Below are 6,000 nucleotides of genomic sequence, written 5' to 3'. Positions count from 1 at the left end.
ACAGTACAGATTCCAAAGTTTTTGACCTAATTCCTTGAAAGAAAGAAAACAACACATGTAAGACAGCAAAGCTAATTAAACAAGACTCGAACTAGGGCTACAATTCCAATTTGAGGGCTCGCGAGGCATCGCTCGGCCTTTTCGCGGCCCTTGGTGTAAGGTCTCTTTGCAAGCTCTTCAACTCATTCATGATCCGGTGGACGCAGCCCATGATGGAAACAAGGAGGGTTTTCCGAGGCATTTGCTCACATGCTAGGCATCTCATGTAGATGTAGTGCCCGATCTCATCAATCCTTCCTCGAATGTTATCCCTTTCAACGAACAATTGCTTTATTTGCCGGTTCTTTAATCCCAGTGCTTGAGCATTGTCGGCAAGTCGATCCTGGAACATCTCCATTTGTCTTTCCATGTAGGCCATTGCATCGTAACAACGTCTTCTGTCGGCCTGGGCATCTCGCGCTTGTTTGATGATCCGATCATGAAGAGTGGAGTTCGTTTTCTTTAATATCCCGATGCTCATTTCATAATCCCTTATGACCTGTTGCAGACGTTGCCTCCGGGCCATTGTACCTTTTGCCCATCTGACCTTCATCCTTGCTATGCAAGCTTCTGATTGTTCTAATTCTTCTCGGCTTTGGCTGACCTGACTTCTCAGATCTGCTATCAATCTTTTGTCGGAGCGACGTTTCTGTTGGTCAATGTTACTCTTGCTGGCTTGGCGGATGCGAGCCTTTAGCGTCTGGTTTTCTTGGGCTAACTTCTTCTTCTCACCCCGCTCGGAGGCGACTTGTACGTTGTTCTCAAATACGAGCCTTTCAACTTGTTGCTTTAGCCTCCCGATTTCAGCCCGGTAACCTTCCTCCCTTTTTATCCATCCCCACTACTCCTGTGAGTTATCCGTGAATTGTTGGACGTGGGCTCTTTTAGCAGGTCTCTGACGAATTTGAAACCTCCTTTCGAACCAAGCGTCATACTTTGGGTCTACCTCACCTTTAGCCAGTTCTCGAACTATGGTTTTGGGTTCCAGGAATCTACATTCGTGCCACAGCTTTCTAATCTTTCCTTCGGGAAATACAACTCCCGGGCTCAGCTCAATGGCATGCTTGCTCAAATCTTCATCAGTAGGGATTACTTGAAACCTGCCCAGCTGGCGCAATACCCTATGAGGAGCATATGGCTGGATGCTGCGAAGTCCCATTAAGAGAACATGACACTCTTCAGCTGCCATGTATATCACCTCAGTATCAATCAACCAACCGAATGCCCATTCAATTTGGTCAGCTGTCGTGGACCTTAATCGTGTAAGCCATGCTTCGACACCTTCAGGAAATCTGACGCCTGTCATTCGCTTCTCAAAGCTGCTGATACAATTCCTCTCGGTCAACCCGTGGTTCATGTATCCTACTCGGTGATGGAGGTGTTCTTGCATCCATAACTGAAGTAACAGGTTGCACCCTTGGAAGAACTTGCCTCCTTCTTGGCATATAGTCAAAGCTCGGTAGATTTCGGACAGGATCAAAGGAACCACAGTACTGTCGGTCCTTTTGATTGCAACATCGGCCATCCCTACAAGGCCTATCTCTATCTTTTTATCCTTTCGTGGACAGACCATGACTCCCAAGAACGCTGTGATGAAAGCCAAATTACGTCTTGCTTCCCATTTGTTTCTGTTCCTGCCATGAGTTAGTCCAAGGTTCGGTTCCTTGAAACCTTGCGGAGTTCCGTACCGTTGATACAAGAATTAGAGAGCACAACATCCTCTCGACAAATCGTCATGTTGTACCTTCCGACTGATGCTTAGCAAATCCAGAAATGCGTGCGGAGATACTGGCCTTGGTGAAAGTAAGTATTTCCCTCTTAACCTCCCATTCAATCCCAATACGTTTCCCACTATCTCTTTGCCATCGGCTTCCAGGTCATTCCACCACATGTGGAGTTGTAGATGGACCTCGCTGAGGGCCGAGAATGGTTCATTTTGCTTTGTGCTCATCCTGCACATTTATTAAGGTAATTAAAGAAAACTCTTACTAAACTCAAAACAGAACTATCTATACTTGATTTTTGAAGATGAAGGACTTGGTTTCTCAAATACGGCCTTTCAGCACTTCAGGGACGAAGATTTGGGAGGCTGTGTGGGTCAATTGGGCCGAATCTAAAAAAAATGACCCAAAGGTGGCTGTTTATGCAAAGTCAGCCTTCCGGTGTCCCCTTCGGGAACATTCGACTATGTCTTGATAAAACAACGTCACCCGACTTCTTTATGACAGAATCAAAATTTTGACATGTTTTTTTTTTTTTAATTTTTTTTCCCAATATTTAAAACCGGTCATCATGCAAGTCCAAAGCAAATAAATGCACAAGCAGTGAGTAGGATGCATCAGGATGGTCTTTTCTGTTTCAGGTTGCTATTCCTAGACGGACCCAACCCCTGTGTTGAGTCCCCTAAGTCAAAAATGCACATGATGTAGATAAGCGTTCCTACTAGGGATCCGGCATGAAGTTGAGTTATTCTAGGTTCAGAACCTGGGTGTTTGTTCTAGACCTGGCTTACCCGAGCGGACAGATCGAGTCGAGGGGGGCAGCGTACCGGGAATACAGAAGCTTCACCGGCTTAGCAACTTGTCCGAACCTCATTCTAAATTGGGATTTGACACTATACAGAAAAGAAGTAGTACGAAGTACACCCTTCTTCATGATTTAGAAGACTCAGAGAGGATATGGGTTTCGGCACAGTTTATATACAGTTCACATAATATCAAAGCGGTAAAAGGCAACCAATTAGCACATTAAGCACAGGTCATGTAACAAAATCAGATAAAGCTGAATATAACAATTTATTCTAAGCTCGATTTCTAATCCTGAACCAGTGGTTCTGGGCGGAATCCCCAGCAGAGTTGCCAGAGCTGTCACACCTCCTTTTTCCGCACCCGAGAGGGTACAAGGGAGTGTTTTCCAATTAAAGGACAATCGAAATGGGATTTATTTATTTATTTCAGAGTCGCCACTCGGGAGATTTTAGGGTGTCCCAAGTCACCAATTTTAATCCCAAATCGAGGAAAAGAATGACTCCATATTACAGTCCGCGCCCCAGAATCCGTGTCACACCTCCTTTTTCCGCACCCGAGGGGCGCAGGGGAGTTTTTTCCAATTAAAGGACAATCGAAAGGGGATTGGTTTAATTATTTCAGAGTCGCCACTTGGGAGATTTAGGGTGTCCCAAGTCACCAATTTTAATCCCGAATCGAGGAAAATAATGACTCTATATTACAGTCTGCGTACCAGAAATCTAGATAAGGAATTCTGTTAACCCGGGAGAAGGTGTTAGGCATTCCCGAGTTCCGTGGTTCTAGCACGGTCGCTCAACTGTTATATTTGGCTTGATTATCTGATTTTAAATACAATATGAACTTATGTGCAAATTTTATCTTTTAACCGCTTTATTATTATTGTTTTTACAAGAATGTGAACATCACTTAAAATATATCTTTGGACTGTGTCACATGAAATGCACCCACAATCCGAAACATATTTTATTTGATGTTTCAGGATTTGGATTTGGGTCGCATGAAATGCACACCCGAGTTTAAGAAAATTAAATTATTAAAGACGCGCCTAAAACAACTAGCGCATTATTATTTTTGCGGAGGCCGTGAAATTCGCTAAACAACCCTCCTGAATTCTAAGTAATTTTAAACAGGTATTTACTGAGGGCCCCGCAATTTGTATTTTTATTCGGCGAGGCTCATCTCATTCTTATTTTTTTAAAGGGAATTTGCAACGTCATGGAAATGCATCTCGTACCGCGTCACAGTCAATGTACCCGTGATTAGAGACATATTTCGATTCCGTTGAGATTTGGATTTGGGTCACATAAATGTGCACCCGAGTTTAGGGAGATAACATTATTAACGGCGCGCCTAAAGCAACTAGCGCATTGTTATTTTTTGGTAGGGCCGTGAAATTTGCTAAACGGCCCGTCCCGGAATCTAAGTATTTAATACATATATTTTGTGAGGGCCCCGCAATCTGTACATTTTTTCCGACGAGGCTCGTCTCATTTTATTTATTTTTACTATTATTTTTTATTCATTTTTTTAATTATTTATTTATTTTTAAAGGATGCCATTTCTACGCCTTTAACAATACTAAAACTTGCGGCCTCCGTACAACTAAAATCTCATAACTCGTCAAGATTTAATAAAAGAAGTTAGGCGAATGAGTGTTTCGGGCGTAGTAACAACAGGTACTAATTAATTTTGTCCAAATAAACTAAGACAATGAAGGGACGAGCGAATCAACGTCAAGCTGTGTCTTAGGACTGCTAATACAACTAAATCAAACGACATCAAGTAAACAATAATAACATAACCCATAAATGAACTAAAATGCATACGGTGAAACATGGGCAGAAAATTATCATATCAATCGATATATTGCAACTTCGAACATTGAACGTAAAATTTCTTTATCTAATACAGTGAGGCTTACTAACCTGAACAGACAGAAACGAATAGAACCAGGGACCAAACCTCTACATCGACTTCAACGGACGGACTCGACGCGCCGGACCTCGACGAACAAAACAACCTCACCGGACTGAAGCAACGGCTGAGCTACTCAGCAACGCAGCGACGCAGCAACAGCTGCTGTATTTTTCGACGCAGCAACTGTTGCGTGAAGCTGCAACAAAGGGGTCGTTGGACAGTTGACGACGAGGGGTGGTTGGACGACGCAGCAGCGATGGCTGCTGCTTGACGAGTCGTCGATGGATGCTGCTGGGGTTCGGACGGTGGTAAGGCGATGAGGAGTTGGGCTGCGGCGATGGGTTGTCGCTGTTGGTCGGGGTGCTGGGGTGACAGTGACGACGAGGGAGAAAACTGGTGGTTGACGGACAGTCGGTCGTCGACTGGTGAGGCTAGTCGGAGGTGGGTTTTGGTAGGTGTTTGGACGTGGTTTTGCTGGTTTTCGTTGTGAGGGTGACAGAGGGAATGGTAACGGGCAGTAGGGTTTTGGGTGTTTGTTGACGGGGTCGAACGGTGGTGATGCTTGGTCGACGGGGGGAGCTCGCAACGGGTTGACGACGATGGTTATGGACTGGTTTGGGTAACCATGGTGGTTTGTCGAGAGTGATGGAGGAGGAGGGTGGTCGACGGACTGGGTGTGGGTAGGTTTGGTCGTGGGTTTTTTGTAGTGACGGGGTGGTGTTTGGGATGGTTTTGGCGTTGGGCAGGTGGTGTGACGACGAGGGGGGGTGCTAGGACTGGTCGGAGGTGGTCGGGAATGTGATGGGTTGAGGAGGGTGGTCTGTTGGTTTTCTTCTTGACGATGGGGGAGTCCGGGAATGTCTAGGGTTTTGCTTCTTCTTCTTTTATGAAGAAGAAGCGTGAACAGTGGTCCGTTTTCAAAAAATTTCCCCCGTCCCTTTTTGTTCGTTCCGTGTTTTGTAATGCTTTGCCCATGAAAATGAGCCCCACGTGTGGTGGGGTTCGAGGCATATGTCCCCCACGCGTGGTGGGGTTCCCCACGTGTCCTGGACACGGTTTATTATGGGCTCGGTCCGAAAATTAGGCCTAAAACCGGGTAGTTTAAACCCGAATATTATTCTTTTGCCAGGACCCGAGAAATAGGAACACGTTGCTTAACTAGTCCTATGTAAGCAAAATAACTACCAAAAATAAGACTAGTATTTAAACAAAACTATCTCTTTTTAAATATTTTTTAAAGATTTAAAATAGCTACAAAATATTAATGAAACTATTTTTTTTGTAATTTTCGTTTTTCTTAAATATTAAGATAAAATATGAAGTAATATTTTTTGTATTTTTCAAAGTTAAAATGACTATAGAATATTAATAAAAAACTATTTTTTGTAATTTTCGTTTTTAATAAAGACAAAATATAAAGTAATATTTTTTGTATTTTTCCAAAATTAAAATGACTACAAATCATTAATAGAATTATATTTTTTGTATTTTTCGAATTTTATATAAAGTACCAAAA

This window comes from Nicotiana sylvestris, chromosome 11 (genome assembly GCF_000393655.2).
Source record: "Nicotiana sylvestris chromosome 11, ASM39365v2, whole genome shotgun sequence".
In the NCBI taxonomy this organism is placed as follows: domain Eukaryota; kingdom Viridiplantae; phylum Streptophyta; class Magnoliopsida; order Solanales; family Solanaceae; genus Nicotiana; species Nicotiana sylvestris.
This window is presented reverse-complemented; position numbering follows the sequence as displayed.